Source organism: Oncorhynchus mykiss, unplaced genomic scaffold (assembly GCF_013265735.2).
Source record: "Oncorhynchus mykiss isolate Arlee unplaced genomic scaffold, USDA_OmykA_1.1 un_scaffold_884, whole genome shotgun sequence".
Taxonomy (NCBI): Eukaryota; Metazoa; Chordata; class Actinopteri; order Salmoniformes; family Salmonidae; genus Oncorhynchus; species Oncorhynchus mykiss.
Window position 1 is genome coordinate 17,021 of NW_023494331.1, and position 22,385 is coordinate 39,405.

At 45.6% G+C, this 22,385-nt stretch overlaps 1 pseudogene; it reads right to left on the reverse strand.

Moving 5' to 3' along the window:
* Positions 1-245: 245 nt before the first annotated feature.
* LOC118963987 lies at positions 246-22,334 on the reverse strand (annotated as a pseudogene).
* Between the last annotated feature and the right edge of the window lie 51 nt (positions 22,335-22,385).

Consider the following 22,385-nt stretch of genomic DNA (forward strand, 5'->3'; position numbering starts at 1 on the left):
TGCTTTGGTTGTGGACCTGGTCACTGTTTTAAAACAAAACACTTTTTAGCATGAGGCACAATCCAATGCCAGTAACTGGTACCCAGCTATATCAGTATATCAGCTAAACTAACTCATGGATTGATTGTCCATTGGCTGCTTACATGGTAAAGGAAACCAATATGTTATTTTGTCATTTGGGTGAACTATCCCATTTAAAATGCACCAAATTATCAAGGAAGTAAGTTTGTAATGAAGGACCCAGACAGAATCAATAAGTTTATTTTGACATTTTAGTATTTTCTTTAGTGCGTTGGTCTAATTCTACATGATTGTGCATACAGTAACTCAGGACTAAACATATGTATTGTAAATTATTAAACATAGGGAGACAGGCTTTACAGAAAATCTATGACATTTTAAAGGAGGAATCAGATTTGAGGTATATATATATATATATACTTTTTTTTACTCTGGAATAAGTGACATCGTCAAGGAGGTATTTGTCACTGAATTTCATACAAAATTGGTTGTATTCCTATTAAACTCAAGGCACATTAACTAATTTTGAACAAGACAAAATGCATGTTACACTTTTACAAAGCCTCACTTGGCTCAAATGTCGTATTAGTGCACAGAACAATAGTCTGGTTCCAGATCTGTTTGTGCTGTCTGGCATTGGAATTGGCAAGCGAGCACAAACAGATCTGGGACCAGGCGAAGCAAACACATCTCCAACCAGGAAAATAACACTTTAATTGACATATAAATCATTCAACAGACATTGCATCCACTATTGCTTCTTTGTCTAATGTCAGTGCAGTAACACACCTTTATTTAGGCATATTGCACCTGTCTTACCGTTCATTCATTGGGTTGTCAGCTGTACACAGTTCAGAGGCTGGGTCATAGAGGGAGGAGGAGGGGAGGGGCACTCAAGAGGCAATGCAAAGAAGCAGCAGCACAGGAATGTGAAGAGCGAAAAACGCAGCTCAGAAAGTCACAGCTGGGGAGAGGTGCGTAGATTCAATCTATGAACGGTGGTGTCACTCACGTGGGTCATACCAATAGACCTCTGGTTTGTTACAAAGATTGATAAGTGTTCCTAAGGATGTTACCATTGATTTGTGTGCTTTCTGTGAAGAACACCCTTGGTTATGAGTATATCCTACGATGTCAGTATTAAACACCACGGAAATAGTTAACTGCACTTGAATGCTGTGCATAGGGCCTCATCGCTCTTGCAGATCTGGGTTTGGAAGTGCCAATCAAAACAATAACAGCATGTCCCCATCACAAAGCTAGCACAAACATCCTCATCAGGAAAAGATTGGTAAATGTGTTAAAATAAGTAATGAGTGTTGTTCTGACTACTACTATATCCTGGTGAGCTGCTACACATAACCAGAGTACGGATATGGCAGCCTGGGAACTTGACACAATGGAAAGCAAATGGATCATAGCATGTTTCCAAAAGCTTTTACTCTACAGGTTTAACTTGGGAGTGAAATGGGTGTGTGTGTGTGTGTGTGTGTACAGCATGCTTTTGTCTTTCTCTGAAGTATTTTTCCACAGGTCATCCTGAGGGAAAACGAGACATATCGGTCTCTAACAACAGTGGACTCAATGTCATCCCCAAAGTGTCATTGTTTAATTGGTGTATCGGCATAAATAATCCATTAACAATAACTTAGTAAAGGAGAAAGGCACAATCGTTGGGAGCAAACAAGCGATAAATGGAAAGACAAAACCGTTTTCTATTCTCCCCCCCCCCCCATTTTCATTCTCACGCCTTTTTCCTAATTTCTCTCTCACTTTCTTTATCTCTTATATATTGTAAAGACCATTCACTATGGTGTTTCCATTATAAATCTAATTTCAACATTCTGCTTACCAAAATGCTTTGGTTTACGCTTTCATTTGGGCTAAATGATATCTACATCAAAGAATGATTCAGTGATCTATGGCACAGCACAGACCAAATTCTGACCACATTCTGGACAGTATGCTCTGGGTCAAAGGTCACACACCCACATGACTTCTCTGTTGATATCCTTCGATTTCAAAAACCCCAAGAGTATTGCGTCCGAGTCGAAAACAAGTTTGAAAGAACAACTATTCTTATGAACTTCTCTACCAAACTCCCTGCTCCTCGATAGTTTATAACAAACCTAACCTACATACCATCAGCCATGTACTGCATCTCCACTTTTAACAAAAGCCTCTGCCCCAAACAGTTAAAAGAGTAGTATCAGAGAGGGTGTAAAGTCTACACTGCTGAACAGAGAAAATATTGTGAAAAAATAATGACAGAAAGAAAAAGCAAAGGAGACCCAATACACCCTCATTGATTGCTTGGTCATGTTCCCAAATTAAGCAAGACAGGCATAAGTAGTGCAGGAAAAAAAATGCACCAAAACATTGTTATTCCTTGGCTTCATATATAAAATCATGATATTCAAATAACAAGTATTATTCCCAAAAATATATAAACATAAATATCAATTAGTTTCACTGGACTTTTTCTTAATTGGAAGCACATGCCGTTCGTGTAGCGAGAGCTGGCATTTGATTGGCTTAGGCAGAGCCTGGTCTGCGGTTGAGATTGGTGAATAGGAGCATATTCCAGGAAGGACTTCCTTGGCGTGGTCAGATGATCAGTCATTGCTATCATCTTGAGTTCAGTCGAGGGGCAGTCTAAAACAGTTCAGGGAAGACAGAGGTAACCATTACAAAGAAGTTATCTTAACCAATCAATCAATGATTGTTTCAAGTTATCTTCACAATGTAAACATGCAGAACAAAATGGTCTCTACCCGAGATACACCTACAATGAAAATCAATGTACAGTTTTCACAGTTAACAAAACAATCATGTCCTACACTATGCTGTAGACTTCACACAACAACCACCAGCTTAAAAAGTAAAGTACAATTAGCTTATATAAATACGAGTGCAGGAGAATTAATCAATCAACACCGACTCCAATCATGCAGTATTGATGTTCCAACCTACTGTATTAGTCCTGTAGGGGAGGACTGATGCTTTATATCCCTCCGTTATTCCGACTCACCACTGAGAGGTGGCCATTCTTCGCCTTGGCAACCAGCAGCTCAGAGCCAGAGGTGAAGTCTATGATCCCTTCTCTACCTTGGCCCATCGTGAAAGTTATACTGGGAGAGAGAGAGAGAGAGAGATGAGGTGCAGTTAATTTACAGCCACCCCCAAAAAACCCCGATATCAAATGAAACTAATCAGATTGCATGGTGATGTATCACTGGTGTCTATGAATTCAGGTCCTGACAACTGATGGCAGTGCTCCCTGATGGCAGTGCTCCCTGTGAGCCCCTTTGCGTCAAGAGCGTGTTACATATTTATAAAGTCTGAACTGTAAATGTTAGGAACGTACAGCTATTTCTCAATGAAAGCTGACACTCCGCTGATTAACACGGTATACGGCTTATCTAGTTCCGGTATCTGTGTCAGGGCAACAACTCACCTTCCCTGGTTGATGTTGATGCTGTTGACCTTGTCAGCACAGATGGCCACTTTGGTCAGGGTCTCGATGATGTGGTCACTCTGCAGCACCACATCTCCCTACAGACCAGAGGAGACAGGAGAGGAGTTACAGAGCTACATCTTCACTACTAGCCGGGTCCCAGGTCGATTTGTGTTTGGCGTGACAATGTCAATATGTGTTGGCAAGACCGCACAAACAGATCTGGGATCAGGCTACTTCACCTAACAGGCATTGGTTAAGTATGTCATAACCCGTGTGTAATGGGGTTATGACCATGTTATGACTGCGTAAGATGGAGCTGAGGTCAGCCTCACCTTCTGTTTCTTGTCTTCAGTGGGCACATGCAGTACGAAGACGCCATCACTGAGAGAGCTGACTGAAATGCCTGAGGACAAGACAGACAGACAGGGAAGAGAAATGGTCAATGGGAGAACTATGAGCATCACTCAGACCAACTCAGTATGGCCTCTGTAAGGACCCCAGAAAACAACTCCATTTCAATTCATTCAATTTAAGTAAGCAAAAACATCAATTGAAATGCCATTGACACCCCAACCCATCCTCTCCCCCGAACCCTGTGACCCCTGACCTTTGAGGGCGGCGTAGTCGATGCGCTGCTTGAGCTTGGCCTCCTCCACGATGACAGCACTGTTGGAGGTGAGCAGCAGCTGCCTTGGTCGCGCCTTGTAACCCTTCCTGTCGTACTTGGTCACTGGGACTGCATACTGAGGAGAGGGAAGGGGACATTATTAGTCTTGTAACCCTTCCTGTCGTACTTGGTCACTGGGACTGCATACTGAGGAGAGGGAAGGGGACATTATTAGTCTTGTAACCCTTCCTGTCGTACTTGGTCACTGGGACTGCATACTGAGGAGAGGGAAGGGGACATTATTAGTCTTGTAACCCTTCCTGTCGTACTTGGTCACTGGGACTGCATACTGAGGAGAGGGAAGGGGACATTATTAGTCTTGTAACCCTTCCTGTCGTACTTGGTCACTGGGACTGCATACTGAGGAGAGGGAAGGGGACATTATTAGTCTTGTAACCCTTCCTGTCGTACTTGGTCACTGGGACTGCATACTGAGGAGAGGGAAGGGGACATTATTAGTCTTGTAACCCTTCCTGTCGTACTTGGTCACTGGGACTTCATACTGAGGAGAGGGAAGGGGACATTATTAGCCTTGTAACCCTTCCTGTCGTACTTGGTCACTGGGACTGCATACTGAGGAGAGGGAAGGGGACATTATTAGTCTTGTAACCCTTCCTGTCGTACTTGGTCACTGGGACTGCATACTGAGGAGTGGGAAGGGGACATTATTAGTCTTGTAACCCTTCCTGTCGTACTTGGTCACTGGGACTGCATACTGAGGAGTGGGAAGGGGACATTATTAGTCTTGTAACCCTTCCTGTCGTACTTGGTCACTGGGACTGCATACTGAGGAGAGGGAAGGGGACATTATTAGTCTTGTAACCCTTCCTGTCGTACTTGGTCACTGGGACTGCATACTGAGGAGTGGGAAGGGGACATTATTAGCCTTGTAACCCTTCCTGTTGTACTTGGTCACTGGGACTGCATACTGAGGAGAGGGAAGGGGACATTATTAGTCTTGTAACCCTTCCTGTCGTACTTGGTCACTGGGACTGCATACTGAGGAGTGGGAAGGGGACATTATTAGTCTTGTAACCCTTCCTGTCGTACTTGGTCACTGGGACTGCATACTGAGGAGTGGGAAGGGGACATTATTAGTCTTGTAACCCTTCCTGTCGTACTTGGTCTCTGGGACTGCATACTGAGGAGTGGGAAGGGGACATTATTAGTCTTGTAACCCTTCCTGTCGTACTTGGTCTCTGGGACTGCATACTGAGGAGTGGGAGGGGGGACATTATTAGTCTTGTAACCCTTCCTGTCGTACTTGGTCACTGGGACTGCATACTGAGGAGAGGGAAGGGGACATTATTAGCCTTGTAACCCTTCCTGTCGTACTTGGTCACTGGGACTGCATACTGAGGAGAGGGAAGGGGACATTATTAGTCTTGTAACCCTTCCTGTCGTACTTGGTCACTGGGACTGCATACTGAGGAGAGGGAAGGGGACATTATTAGCCTTGTAACCCTTCCTGTCGTACTTGGTCACTGGGACTGCATACTGAGGAGAGGGAAGGGGACATTATTAGTCTTGTAACCCTTCCTGTCGTACTTGGTCACTGGGACTGCATACTGAGGAGAGGGAAGGGGACATTATTAGTCTTGTAACCCTTCCTGTCGTACTTGGTCACTGGGACTGCATACTGAGGAGTGGGAAGGGGACATTATTAGCCTTGTAACCCTTCCTGTCGTACTTGGTCACTGGGACTGCATACTGAGGAGAGGGAAGGGGACATTATTAGTATTGTAACCCTTCCTGTCGTACTTGGTCACTGGGACTGCATACTGAGGAGTGGGAAGGGGACATTATTAGCCTTGTAACCCTTCCTGTCGTACTTGGTCACTGGGACTGCATACTGAGGAGTGGGAGGGGGGACATTATTAGTCTTGTAACCCTTCCTGTCGTACTTGGTCACTGGGACTGCATACTGAGGAGAGGGAAGGGGACATTATTAGTCTTGTAACCCTTCCTGTCGTACTTGGTCACTGGGACTGCATACTGAGGAGAGGGAAGGGGACATTATTAGCCTTGTAACCCTTCCTGTCGTACTTGGTCACTGGGACTGCATACTGAGGAGAGGGAAGGGGACATTATTAGTCTTGTAACCCTTCCTGTCGTACTTGGTCACTGGGACTGCATACTGAGGAGAGGGAAGGGGACATTATTAGTCTTGTAACCCTTCCTGTCGTACTTGGTCACTGGGACTGCATACTGAGGAGTGGGAAGGGGACATTATTAGCCTTGTAACCGTTCCTGTCGTACTTGGTCACTGGGACTGCATACTGAGGAGAGGGAAGGGGACATTATTAGTCTTGTAACCCTTCCTGTCGTACTTGGTCTCTGGGACTGCATACTGAGGAGAGGGAAGGGGACATTATTAGTCTTGTAACCCTTCCTGTCGTACTTGTCTCTGGGACTGCATACTGAGGAGTGGGAAGGGGACATTATTAGCCTTGTAACCCTTCCTGTCGTACTTGGTCACTGGGACTGCATACTGAGGAGAGGGAAGGGGACATTATTAGTCTTGTAACCCTTCCTGTCGTACTTGGTCTCTGGGACTGCATACTGAGGAGTGGGAAGGGGACATTATTAGCCTTGTAACCCTTCCTGTCGTACTTGGTCACTGGGACTGCATACTGAGGAGTGGGAAGGGGACATTATTAGCCTTGTAACCCTTCCTGTCGTACTTGGTCACTGGGACTGCATACTGAGGAGTGGGAAGGGGACATTATTAGCCTTGTAACCCTTCCTGTCGTACTTGGTCACTGGGACTGCATACTGAGGAGTGGGAAGGGGACATTATTAGCCTTGTAACCCTTCCTGTCGTACTTGGTCACTGGGACTGCATACTGAGGAGTGGGAAGGGGACATTATTAGCCTTGTAACCCTTCCTGTCGTACTTGGTCACTGGGACTGCATACTGAGGAGTGGGAAGGGGACATTATTAGCCTTGTAACCCTTCCTGTCGTACTTGGTCACTGGGACTGCATACTGAGGAGTGGGAAGGGGACATTATTAGTCTTGTAATCCTTCCTGTCGTACTTGGTCACTGGGACTGCATACTGAGGAGTGGGAAGGGGACATTATTAGCCTTGTAACCCTTCCTGTCGTACTTGGTCACTGGGACTGCATACTGAGGAGTGGGAAGGGGACATTATTAGCCTTGTAACCCTTCCTGTCGTACTTGGTCACTGGGACTGCATACTGAGGAGTGGGAAGGGGACATTATTAGTCTTGTAACCCTTCCTGTTGTACTTGGTCACTGGGACTGCATACTGAGGAGTGGGAAGGGGACATTATTAGCCTTGTAACCCTTCCTGTCGTACTTGGTCACTGGGACTGCATACTGAGGAGTGGGAAGGGGACATTATTAGCCTTGTAACCCTTCCTGTCGTACTTGGTCTCTGGGACTGCATACTGAGGAGTGGGAAGGGGACATTATTAGCCTTGTAACCCTTCCTGTCGTACTTGGTCACTGGGACTGCATACTGAGGAGTGGGAAGGGGACATTATTAGCCTTGTAACCCTTCCTGTCGTACTTGGTCACTGGGACTGCATACTGAGGAGTGGGAAGGGGACATTATTAGTCTTGTAACCCTTCCTGTCGTACTTGGTCACTGGGACTGCATACTGAGGAGTGGGAAGGGGACATTATTAGTGGGGCTTGTAACCCTTCCTGTTGTACTTGGTCACTGGGACTGCATACTGAGGAGTGGGAAGGGGACATTATTAGTCTTGTAACCCTTCCTGTCGTACTTGGTCACTGGGACTGCATACTGAGGAGTGTGAAGGGGACATTATTAGTCTTGTAACCCTTCCTGTCGTACTTGGTCACTGGGACTGCATACTGAGGAGTGTGAAGAGGACATTATTAGCCTTGTAACCCTTCCTGTCGTACTTGGTCACTGGGACTGCATACTGAGGAGTGGGAAGGGGACATTATTAGCCTTGTAACCCTTCCTGTCGTACTTGGTCTCTGGGACTGCATACTGAGGAGAGGGAAGGGGACATTATTAGTCTTGTAACCCTTCCTGTCGTACTTGGTCTCTGGGACTGCATACTGAGGAGAGGGAAGGGGACATTATTAGTCTTGTAACCCTTCCTGTCGTACTTGGTCACTGGGACTGCATACTGAGGAGTGTGAAGAGGACATTATTAGCCTTGTAACCCTTCCTGTCGTACTTGGTCACTGGGACTGCATACTGAGGAGTGGGAAGGGGACATTATTAGCCTTGTAACCCTTCCTGTCGTACTTGGTCACTGGGACTGCATACTGAGGAGTGTGAAGAGGACATTATTAGCCTTGTAACCCTTCCTGTCGTACTTGGTCACTGGGACTGCATACTGAGGAGTGGGAAGGGGACATTATTAGCCTTGTAACCCTTCCTGTCGTACTTGGTCACTGGGACTGCATACTGAGGAGTGGGAAGGGGACATTATTAGCCTTGTAACCCTTCCTGTCGTACTTGGTCACTGGGACTGCATACTGAGGAGTGGGAAGAGGACATTATTAGTGGGGCTTGTAATATATCTTGAAGGATGTTGTATTTTATTGGACAGAGGAAAGACAGTGGGGAAGATACACAGAAGGTGGATTCAAACATTTGAACTGTAGGCTACGGCACTAAATAGGCTAGACATGATCAGAGTTCAGAATCAATAACACATGAATATACTGTACTGACTATATATATTAAGACAAATATCCAATTGTACATAAATCCCAATTGAATGGCCAGATGAACACGCTAGTACTGCACTGACCTTCATCTTCTCACTGCCAAGTGACTGCAACACCTTGGGTTAATCTCCTCTCCATCTGAGGAGAGAGAGGCACAGGAAGAATGTTAGGTGTGTGTGTATAATGTGTGTGCACGTGAGTGCATGCGCGTGTGTGTGTGTGTGTGTGTCTGTGTTAATCAAGGCACTTACTGAGTCTTGTGCCCACAAAGAGCTTTGGGACACTTTGGGGATAGTTGTCCTTCTTGTTCTTGAAGATCTCACTGGCCACCATTTTCTGCTCCAACTTCATTGACAGAGAGAGAACGGACAAACAGTTTGGTAGAAAAGTTATATTGGTAGGAGGAGAAGACCACTCCACATTGACAGTCTTTAAAGTTCTGAACTCTGAATACATGTGAAAGATATCAGATGTACTACTATACTATCATATCCTGTTAACCTGGTGTTTCCACTCTGGGTTGATCCTCTTGCAGTAGCCCCACACCATGTTCTGCATGTACAGTTTACGGAGCCGTTCCGACGCCTATGGGACGGAGAAGGACTTGTCACGTACCATTTTAACTACTCAAACACGTCATCAAGGAAAAATGCCTTAATTCAGACAATTTCAATGTCGGCCACAACAGTGGTTCCCAACGGTTGGGCGCGAGGGGTCAGCGGGGATGTGGGCGGGGCGCGCGAGGCCCCCCCCCAAAATAAAATATGTATATTAGTCCTGCTTTCAACTTACTCTCGAAAGTTGTAAAGTGCAATTTAGAAACTGGGTTGTGCACCATCTGTTTTCCTCTTGTCATGTCATTGCAGACCTTAGAGAGCTATTTATAACTTGTAAGTAATATCCAGATCAACTAGCCCATGTTAGCTAGCGTGTTTTAGCTAGGTTTTCTTAGCCCGTGGATTTTGTTGTAATGTTTGAGTCAGTCAAATATCCCATGAATATACATTAGACATGGCAAAATGTATAGAATGGCAAGAAATCACCATTAAACCTGCAAAATGTTCTCTCCACCAACAAGAGGAGTGTGAACAGTTTGTGTCATGAAGACTGCTTGTCCCCAGAGAAAGACGTGGCACGTGCAAGGGGGACGCGGGACGTTCCCCAAAGCAGGAAGTAGGGCCTGAGTGCAACTTTACACAGTGTCTCGTGTAAAGTTGCGTTACCTCGATGAGGGCGGTCGGGGGCGTGGGCCAGCTCTTGTCCAGGACCGTCTTGGGGAGGTTCCTGCGCAGCTTCATCAGGAAGGAGTAGCGCACATAATCCAGGAAGTACTCATTCTCAGGACAACGCTCATTATGGCGGTAGATGAAGCCCTTGATGAACCTGAGCGAGAGAGAGGCAGAGCGAGAGAGAGAGAGCTTTGTAAACACTCCTGCACACATGAATCAACAAATGGATAAGAACTTCTATACATCCACACACAACACTGCAAATACCATAGGTGTCCAAAACATCAGTGGATATTGTCTAGGTAAATGCTTTCCACAAGTTTCTCCATATGAATAGAACCCGTATATAACTTCAGTAGTCCAAGGGAACCCATTGAGCCGAAAGCAGTGAAAATGACTCAAGTAAAAGTCACCCAGTAAAATACTACTTGAGTAAAAGTCTAGTTCAACTCAGACATCATTTACAAACAAAGCATGTGTGTTTAGTGAGTCTACCAGATCAGAGGCAGTAGGGATGACCAGGGACAATCTTCCTGTCCTGCTAAGCATTCAAAATTTAACGAGTACTTTTGGGTGTCCGGGAAAATGAAAGGAGTAAAAAGTACATTATTTTCTTCAGGAATGAAGCTTAGTATAAGTAAAACTTGTCAAAAATATAAAGAGTCAAGTAGAGTACAGACACCCCAAAAAAACAACTTCAGTACTTAAAAGTATTTTTTACTTAAGTACTTTACACCACTGACAATAAGGGCAATCTAATGAATATTCATGAACCTTCTCTCACCATCCTAGTTAAATAAATCTTATGTCCAGAAGAGCCTCACCTGCGGATGGTGTTGGCGGCCTCCCTTCTACGCCGTGCCCTCCTACAGGCCAGGATGCCCTTCCACCACGCCTGGACCACCACCGCTGGAAAGGGACACACAATTTACCAACCTACTTATTATTTAACAAAGTTCATCCAGATCCATTGGAAGAGAGAATCGAGACCTAGGCCCGTATGTATCAAGTGTCTCAGAGAAGCAGTGCTGATTCTGTTAAAAGCAATCTTATTCCCTGCGATCGAAAAAAAACAACCGCAAAACTGATCCGAAGTCAGCGCTCCTACTCTGAGACGCTTAATACAACATCCGTCGTCCAACTGAACAAGACGAGCGTAATCGAATAGACACGCACGGTGAATATAGAGGAAGTATATGCTTGATGACACATGGGTCTATAGACGAACGGTAGAAGAGAAGCCCTCCTACCTGATGATCTGAGTTTGCGGTATTTGGTCTTCTGGCTGTAGCCCTTCCAGGATGCCTGCAGTTTGTTGGCTGAAGAGAGAGAGACAAAAGATGTTCAGAGTGTTCAGATACTCTACTTACTGTATCGTCGCAGAGAGACGACAGTCCAGACAGACAGCAGGTGATGGGTGTCAAGTAAGACCATGTGATACGTGACTCTCTCGCTCACCAAGGCTGTGTTTCCTCGTTTCTAGCGCGTCCTCCGTGGCGAACAGAGTCTTTGGAAAACGGATGAAGATTTTGGATCTGGAAAGAAAACGGAGCTCCACTAAGCTGGCAGTGTGCCTTTATACAACACACAGGGGCAGTCTGAGCGTGTTCAGCACCATGGGGGGATTTAGTTCAGCCCTGACGAAATAATTGACTTTGGTCACTTAAGCCTTTCCCAGAGAGTAGACACAGTTATGGGATTAGATCAGCACTAAGTGGGCACTGAAGTCGTTAGGGAGATGGGATGTAGATAAACAAATGGGAGATGCATGTACTGTAGTTCACTAGAATTAACACGTGTGTGTGTGTGTGTGTGTGTGTGTGTGTGTTTGCGTACCGCCTTGACTGTTGTCACCGGATAAGGGTCTCACCTGCCCAGCTTGTACTCCTCAGGTTTGTAACCCAGGTGTTTGACCAGTGTGGAGACTCCGTCTGCCAGCTTGCCCTGCCAGCTAGGCCAGGTCTCCGGGCACAGGGACTTATACCTGCCAGGGACGGACAAAACAACACACAGAGACACTGGTATATTATATGAAAAATATTACATTTAGGTTATATCACTAACTGAACAGTTGTGGAGATTAGTCACTTGCAGGTGTACTGATTTTCTAACATAAGTCATGAATCTGCCATTGAATAAACCTATAATGTCAGAGAACGACATTCAAGCCTGATAGAGGCAGGACCAGCTCCGAGCCAGGCAGGACCAGCTCCGAGCCAGGCAGGACCAGCTCCGAGCCAGGCAGGACCAGCTCCGAGCCAGGCAGGACCAGCTCCGAGCCATAATCACCTCTGGAGGAAGGTCTCATAGTGGCGGCGGTAGGCAAAGCCAGCTCTCCTCACGCGGAGGTTCTCCATCAGACCTAGGTACTTCACCTGATGCCTGATGAGAACCTCGTCGAACCGTCCTGAGAGAGAGAGAGGTGAGAAACCACATTAGCCTGAGTTACAGTAGTACATGGTGAGATTGGTGAGAAACTGGTGAGATTGCAATACATTGTTATTGTCGTTTCCGTTGTTTGTTTGTTGAATGGTTTGTTGTTACAGTTGTTAGCATACTGGAGCAGTAGCGCGTGATGCTTATGCAAATAAAAGAAATAAAACACAATTCATCCGACTTATTCCCAGAAAAGTAGACAATGGACAAAAAGGAAGGTGGGAGTGAGGAGAAAAACAGACAGGAGGCCATCTATTGACAAAGGGTCGATATACTGACAAACACAGTGTGAAGAACAGTGCTGCCATTGATGTCACTGAACACAATCAAAACGCATGGTCAGATTTAAGAATCGTAGACACAAGACAGACAAGATGTTAGGAAAAAAATGATATAGAACCGACACAGAAAGCCGTTAACGCTGCTATCACACTCAGGTTAAGAGGACATTTCACAGTTTTAAAGCTCATTTCCTGCAATTCGATACATTTTGACATTGGACTGAGAGAAGAACTGCAGTTTCAAAGCTACATTTCCTGCCATGGCCTTTTCTGTGTTCTTATGCTATCTGAATTACAGTTGAAGTCGGAGGTTTACATACACTTAGGTTGAAGTCATTAAAAGTCGTTTTTCAAACAATCCACAAATTATTTGTTAACAACCTATAGTTTTGGCAAGTCGGTTAGGACATCTACTTTGTGCATGACAGAAGTAACTTTTCCAACAATTGTTTACAGACAGATTATTTCACTTATAATCACTGTAACACAATTCCAGTGGGTCAGAAGTTTACATACACTAAGTTGACTGTGTCTTTAAACAGCTTGGAAGATTCCAGAAAATGATGTCATGGCTTTAGAAGCTTCTGATAGTCTAATTGACATAATTTGAGTCAATTGGAGGTGTACCTGTGGATGTATTTCAAGGCCTACCTTCAAACTCAGTGCCTCTTTGCTTGACATCATGGGAAAATCAAAAGAAATCAGCCAAGACCTCAGAAAAATAATTGTAGACCTCCACAAGTCTAGTTCATCCTTGGGAGCAATTTCCAAACGCCTGAAGGTACCACGTTCATCTGTACAAACAATAGTATGCAAGTATAAACACCACACAGCCATCATACCTCTCAGGAAGGACGTGTCTCCTAGAGATGAATGTACTTTGGTGCGAAAAGTGCATATCAATCCCAGAACAACAGCAAAGGACCTTGTGAAGATACTGGAGGAAACAGGTACAAAATTATCTATATCCACAGTAAAACAGGTCCTCTATCGACATAACCTGAAATGCCGCTCAGCAAGGAAGAAGCCACTGCTCCAAAACTGTCATAAAAAAGCCAGACTACAGTTTGCAACTGCACATGGGGACAAAGTTCGTACTTTTTGGAGAAATGTCCTCTGGTCTGATGAAACAAAAATAGACTAAACAAAAATGTTTGGCCATAATGACCATCCATCCGTATGTTTGGAGGAAAGAGGGGGTGGCTTGCAAGCCGAAGAACACCATCCCAACCGTGAAGCACAGGGGGTGGTAGCATCATGTTGTTGGGGTTCGTTGCTGCAGGAGGGACTGGTGCACTTCACAAAATAGATGGCATCATGAGGTAGGAAAATTATGTGGATATATTGAAGCAATCTCAAGACATCAGTCAGGAAGTTAAAGCTTGGTCGCAAATGGGTCTTCCAAATGGACAATGACCCCAAGACTTCCAGAGTTGTGGCTTAAGGACAACAAAGTCAAGGTATTGGAGTGTCCGTCACAAAGCCCTGACCACAATCATATAGAAAATTTGTGGGCAGAACAGAAAAAGTGTGTGCGAGCAAGGAGGCCTACAAACCTGACTCAGTTACACCAGCTCTGCTAGGAGGAATTTATTGTGGGAAGCTTGTGGAAGGCTATCCGAAACATTTGACCACAATTTAAAAAGGCAATGCTACCAAATAATCATTGGTTGTATGTAAACTTCTGACCCACTGGGAATGTGATGAAAGAAATCATTCTCTCTACTATTATTCTGAATATTCACATTCTTGAAATAAATTGGTGATCCTAACTGACCGAAGGCAGGGAATTTAAAAACTGACTTCAAATGTAGTTGGCTAAGGTGTATGTAAACTTCCAACTTCAACTGTACTTAAAAATAATAAAATCAACATTTTTAGAATTTTTGATTCTCCGACTGTCTAGTTGATTGTTAGTTCTCAGAGATGATCTTATTTAAAAAAAAATATATGGCTACATCATTTTCTACATACTTTATATCTGGTTTTAGTTGTTTAAGTTGAAGCATTTTACATGCCGAAAAAAGGGGGAAAAATCATTATATTAAATGTTTCAATATGTTGTTCGACAGCAAACGAAAATGAGCTTTTTTGATTGGTGGTGGTAGTACCTTTTTATTTGACCTTTATTTAACTAGGCAAGTCAGTTAAGAACAAATTATTATTTTCAATGACAGCCTAGGAACTGCCTGCCTGCCTGTTCAGGGGCAGAATGACAGATTTGTGCCTTGTCAGCTCGGGGGTTTGAACTTGCAACCTTCCGGTTACTAGTGCAACGCCCTAACCACTAGGCTACCCTGCCACCTCGTTGACAGCACGGTATGAGCAAGGCATCAGTTCCATCCTACCTGCTTGCTTGGCATCGTTGGGCTTGATGCAGCGCACGTACGACGGCTCCTTGGACATCAGGATCTCCATTAACTTGGCCAGGCTGGTCTTGAACTGGGTCGCTGCCTGGAGGCAGAGACAGAGGGAGAGAAGAAAGAGTGAGCACCGAGCGAGGGATGTAGAGGAGCAGGGAGGACGGCTGCTGGCCAGACTGAGGCAGAGACCGGACAGAACACTGGTCCCAGTGTGCAGGTCACATTGCCCCAGGCAGTGACAGGGTTTGGGGGCAGGGCCAGCGAGAGAGAGAGAGAGAGAGAGAGAGAATGCGTCGTCAACAATGCACACAAACAGTCAACGGAGTCGACACCCTCGAGGGGAGGGCAACCGAGTGTCAGGGCATTCCTGAGTGTGTGAGCGGGGAGCAGAGATACCCCTGTCACTCACTCGACCCTTCAGTGTGGAGGGAGGAAGATCCACAGAGCATAAACAAGTGGCTGTTTGTAAGTGTGTATGAGACAGGACATGTATACAGTGGGGCAAAAAAGTATTTAGTCAGCCACCAATTGTGCAAGTTCTCCCACTTAAAAAGATGAGGCCTGTAATTTTCATCATAGGTACACTTCAACTATGACAGACAAAATGAGAAAAAAAATTCCAGAAAATCACATTGTAGGATTTTGAATGAATTTATTTGCAAATTATGGTGGAAAATAAGCATTTGGTCACCTACAAACAAGCAAGATTACTGGCTCTCACAGACCTGTAACTTCTTCTTTAAGACCTGTATTAATGGCACCTGTTTGAACTTGTTATCAGTATAAAAAAGACACCTGTCCACAACCTCAAACAGTCACACTCCAAACTCCACTATGGCCAAGACCAAAGAGCTGTCAAAGGACACCAGAAACAAAATTGTATACCTGCACCAAGCTAGGAAGACTGAATCTGCAATAGGTAAGCAGCTTGGTTTGAAGAAATCAACTGTGGGAGCAATTATTAGGAAATGGAATACAAGACCACTGATAATCTCCCTCGATCTGGGGTTCCACACAAGATCTCAGCCCGTGGGGTCAAAATGATCACAAGAACGGTGAGGAAAAATCCCAGAACCACACGGGGGGACCTAGTGAATGACCTGCAGAGAGCTGGGACCAAAGTAACAAAGCCTACCATCAGTAACACACTATGCCGCCAGGGACTCAAATCCTGCAGTGCCAGACGTGTCCCCCTGCTTAAGCCAGTGCATGTCCAGGCCCGTCTGAAGTTTGCTAGAGAGCATTTGGATGATCCAGAAGAAGATTGGGAGAATGTCATATGGTCAGATGAAACCAAATTAGAACTTATTGGTAAAAACTCAACTCATCGTGTTTGGAGGACAAAGAATGCTGAGTTGCATCCAAAGAACACCATACCTACTGTGAAGCATGGGGTGGAAACATCATGCTTTGGGGCTGTTTTTCTGCAAAGGGACCAGGACGACTGATCCATGTAAAGGAAAGAATGAATGGGGCCATGTATTGTGAGATTTTGAGTGAAAACCTCCTTCCATCAGCAAGGGCATTGAAGATGAAACGTGGCTGGGTCTTTCAGCATGACAATGATCCCAAACACACCGCCTGGGCAACGAAGGAGTGGCTTCATAAGAAGCATTTCAAGGTCCTGGAGTGGCCTAGCCAGTCTCCAGATCTCAACCCCATAGAAAATCTTTGGAGGGAGTTGAAAGTCTGTGTTGCCAGCAACAGCCCCAAAACATCACTGCTCTAGAGGAGATCTGCATGGAGGAATGGGCAAAAAAACCAGCAACAGTGTGTGAAAACCTTGTGAAGACTTACAGAAAACGTTTGACCTCTGTCATTGCCAACAAAGGGTATATAACAAAGTATTGAGATAAACTTTTGTTATTGACCAAATACTTATTTTCCACCATAATTTGCAAATAAATTCATTAAAAATCCTACAATGTGATTTTCTGGATTTTTTTTCTCTCATTTTGTCTGTCATAGTTGAAGTGTACCTATGATGAAAATTACAGGCCTCTCTCATCTTTTTAAGTGGGAGAACTTGCACAATTGGTGGCTGACTAAATACTTTTTTGCCCCACTGTATATGGGTCTGTGTATCGGTATACATTGTGTGACCTTTGCCCTCTGAGTGGTACTATAGGGACGGCTGTTCTCACCGTCTCAGGTCTCCTACTGTCCTTCAGCTCCGCCCGGTCAAAGCACTGGGTCAGAATCTTATTATCAGACATACACATGACCTGTGGATGGACAACACATAGAGAATGAGTACAACTCACTACGACTAGAACTACCACACTGCTCTTCAAACTCACACACACACACACGAAGAGAGACCGATAGACAGAGTCTACCACAGTGACACAACATAATCTTAGAGTCTAGTCTAGTTTCCAATTATATCATCCATCTCTTATCTAAATCATTTCCCCATTGTCCTGAACTCTCTCTCTCTCACCTCTTTCAAGTTCCTGAAGAGGAGGTCATTGTTCTTGTCCAGAAAGCCTAAAGGAGGGAAGAGAGATAGTAAGAGAACATGCACTCCCAATATGGTTTGGGGATGAATGTAATTACACACACAGTAAACAGACCACTACAAGAAGTACAGGAGCTTCCCAGGACAAACGTAAAGACCTGAGCACAGGACATCCTTCCTCTCCCTCTGATCATCTTACTCTCGCGTCCTGCTGCTCCATTCACACACACACACACACACACACACACACCGTTGACGTTGTAGTTGACCTCGCCAGCGTAGTGCAGCAGTCTGAACTCCTCTCGGCCCATCACCTTCCGGGTCTTTCCATCGGTCAGCTTGTGACTACGAGGATCACACAAACATTAAGTGACAATTATTAGGGCACACCATAGCAAAACATTATGCAATGGAAAACCAAAACAAGCTTTTCTTATTGAACACGTTCAGGTAAACCCTCCCTGTTTGTCTGTTTTCTTCCATTTGGTACCTAACAAACACAATTTAAACTCAGCAAAAAAAAGAAACGTCCCCTTTTCAGGACCCTGTCTTTCAAAGGTCATTCATAGATCTTCATTGTAAAGGGTTTAAACACTGATTCCTATGCTTGTTCAATGAACCATAAACAATTAATGAACATGCACCTGTGGAACGGTCATTAAGACACTAACAGCTTACAGACGGTAGGCAATTAAGGTCACAGTTATGAAAACTTAGGACACTAAAGAGGCCTTTCTACTGACTCTGAAAAACACCAAAATAAAGATGCTCAGGGTCCCTGCTCATCTGCGTGAACGTGACTTAGGCATGCTGCAAGGAGGCATGAGGACTGCAGATGTGGCCAAGGCAAAATTGCAATGTCCGTGCTGTGAGACGCCTAAGACAGCGCTACAGGGAGACAGGACGGAAAGCTGATCATCCTCGCAGTGGCAGACCACGTGTGACAACACCTGCACAGGATCGGTACATCCGAACATCACACCTGCCAGACAGGTACAGGATGGCAACTGCTCGAGTTACATCAGGAACGCACAATCCCTGCATCAGTGCTCAGACTGTCCGCAATAGGCTGAGTTAGGCTGGAATGAGGGCTTGTGTAGGCCTGTTGTAAGGCAGGTCCTCACCAGACATCACCGGCAACAACGTCTCCTATGGACACAAACCCACCGTCGCGTTTATCATCAAAGGAATGAGCGTTACACCGAGGACTGTACTCTGTCGCGGGATGGATTTGGAGGTGGAGTGTCCGTCATGGTCTGGGGCAGTGTGTGAGCTTGTTGCCATTGCAGGCAATCTCAATGATGTGTGTTACAGGGAAGACATCCTCCTCCCTCATGTGGTGCCCTTCCTGCAGGCTTATCCTGACATGACTCTCCAGCATGACAATGCCACCAGCCATACTGCTCGTTCTGTGCGTGATTTCCAAAGCATTCCCCCCAGAAATGTCCGGGACCTTGCAGGTGCCTTGGTGGAAGAGTGGGGTAACATCTCACAGAACTGGAAAATCTGGTGCAGTCCATGAGGAGGAGATGCACTGCAGTACTTAATGCAGCTGGTGGCCACACCAGATACTGACTGTTACTTATGATTTTGACCCTCCCCCCCTTTGTTCAGGGACACATTATTCCATTTCTGTTAGTCACATGTGTGGAACTTGTTCAGTTTATGTCTCAGTTGTTGAATCTTGCTATGTTCATACAAATATGTCCACATGTTAAGTTTGCTGAAAGTAAACGCAGTTGACAGCTTAAAAGGAAAACTCCATTGGTTTCATTAGTAAATTGTTGACATAGTCCCAAATGTTTTGCTTGTCACCAATCAAGTCTTCAAGATTCTACATTCAACAGAGAAATTATTCCTTATGATGCAGGGATGACTTCTGTATTTGAAAGTTGGGTGGAGTTTTCCATGCATTTTGTTCCATGAGCATTTTTTACAGCCAGGTCTCACGACAACTTCTGTTGCTAGGATAGCAGAGGGAGGTTTGGGTGTGTGCGTTTGTATGTGCCTAGACTCACGTCGTCAAGTGGGCGTGGCCTCCCACAGTATTCTCCAACTTCTCCAGGAAGGTGATGTCACTGGCGTCACCTGGCCTCAGGCACTCCTCATCCTGACAGACACACAGAGAGACACAGACACAGACACACAGAGAGACACAGACACAGAGAGAGAGAGAGACACACAGAGAGAGAGAGAGACACACAGAGAGAGAGAGAGACACGAGACACACAGAGAGAGAGAGACACACACAGAGAGAGAGAGACACACACAGAGAGAGAGAGAGACACACACAGAGAGAGAGAGAGACACACACAGAGAGAGAGAGAGACACACACACAGAGAGAGAGAGAGACACAGACAGAGACACGGACAGAGACACGGACAGAGACACGGACAGAGACACGGACAGAGACACGGACAGAGACAGGACAGAGACACGGACAGAGACACGGACAGAGACACGGACAGAGACACGGACAGAGACACGGACAGAGACACGGACAGAGACACGGACAGAGGGACGGACAGAGACACGGACAGAGGGACGGACAGAGGGACGGACAGAGGGACGGACAGAGGGACGGACAGAGGGACGGACAGAGGGACGGACAGAGGGACGGACAGACAGAGACAGAGGGACGGACAGAGACAGAGGGACGGACAGACAGAGACAGAGGGACGGACAGACAGAGAGACAGAGACAGAGGGACAGACAGAGGGGAGAGCGAGAAAGAATGAAAGCGAAAAAATACATTAGATGGACAGTTGACTGTGACAGTAGGATATACCAGATGGAGAGGGGCCCAAGAGAGAGAAAGGTGAAAAGGTCAACTTGAAAAGCTCAGGGTTAAATTAAAGACTGAAACAGATTCTCACCAGAATGGAGATGATGCCTTTGAACTTCTCCTCCACCAGATCACAGATGATCTTGTTGTTGAAGTACTGCACAGGCTCCCACTGTGAGACAGCAAGGAACACAACGGCATCTAAAAATCGCTTGTTTAGAAGACGGAACAGTCCTACATGTTAACGGTTGTAAAAGAAAACATTCACAGAATGCTGAGAATCCGGGACAAGAACATTCTGAACCCACACTTTATGCACATTGTCAATCAAACCTTTATTGATGGTTGCTGCCGCACACACACACACACACACACACACACACACACACACACAGTTTACCGCCACATTATTACCACAAACACCACAGAACACAGCCCACGTTGTACAACAACGTCCCCTTTGACGGGTGTCTAACTGGACACGAATCTCTCTCCCACGGCCCTCTGCACTCCTCTCCCTCATGGGCCCGTATTCACAAGGCGGCTCAGAGTAAGAGTGCTGACGTATGATCAGGTTCACCCTTTTCATATAAATCTCAGTCATTACGATCTACAAGCCAAAACTGATCCTAGATCAGCAGCACTCCTGTTCTGAGATTCTTCGCCAATATGGGCCCTGAATCGTAGTGGAGCGGGGCCACCAATCACCGTGTCGACAGTCACGCAGAGCCGACGGGGAGAAGGTAGAAGGAGAGGACCGGACAGAGAAGAAAGAGAGAGGTGGGGAGAATGAAAAGAGGGAGAAGTGGGAAGAGAGAGCGAGAAGAAAAGCTAGAGAAATGGAGGAGAGCAGTAGAGGGAGGGTAAGGTCCCTCCAAGATGGATAGAAGCATCGGGCAGAGGGCTGAGAGGGGAGGCAGAGTGACGAGGGGATGGAGAAGGAGAAGATGGACTGACAAAACAAAGAGAGAGAGCAGTCTCACCGTGATCCCCTCGGCTTCGTACTCATCCTGCTCGGACTTGAGGGTGAGCTCGATGAAGAGCTGCTGCAGCTTCTCGTTGCAGTAGTTAATGCAGAACTGCTCAAAACTGCAACACACACACACGATTACAGATGATCTTTTCACGTGACAATGATATTCAAACGCAAAGTTGACATTATATACACCGAATCGTAATGCCGAATCGTAATGACAGTAAATGGTAAGCGCTGCCAAAGATGCACAGGATTATGGGAAAATTAGTTATATATATATATATATATTCCTCTGGTACCTGTTGTGCTGGAAGACTTCAAAACCATAGATATCCAGGAGACAATGACAGAAGCATTCTTATACGTCTCGTCCTAGAAGACAAAGAAAGGTTAACTCCTCACAACAGCCTCCGGAAGAAGCATTCATAAACTGTTTCTAAACCGTGTACAGCCAACAGACTAAGTGTAAATGAGCAGTTAGTTATTTGTTAACACATATACACACCTAACGAAGCACCGTGTAACAATGAACTCACAGCAGACATGGTCCAGACGCCCGACGGCGACACCATCTCACAGCTCAAACATGCAATAACCTAACCCCTATCAGACAACCGTCTGCACAGAAACGCATTGCTGTCAAACGAACAATACTGCTCTGTCCAACATGTAGTATACAACACATCCACAAGGGGAGTCCTACTACCACTGTGGTGTAAACGGCCAGCTGAGGTCAAAAGCGCAGGCTGACAGGAGGGGCAGAAGAATGGGGTAGATATAGGGATCATCGGTAAGCGGAGCGTTAACGGGGTGTTAAGTTAGTTAGGGGGTGTGGTGTTACCTTGTAAGCCAGGGAGACGTTAATCTTGTTGACGAGCCAGGTGAAGGTGCGGCCGTACACGGCCTTAGACAGGGCGTCCCGGGCCGACGACGCCTGCTCCAGGTTCAGAGGGCTCTTCAGCTGGAGGACAACACACACACAGAGAAGAATGGAAACAGTTATTCTACAATTCTTCACTTGCCGAGG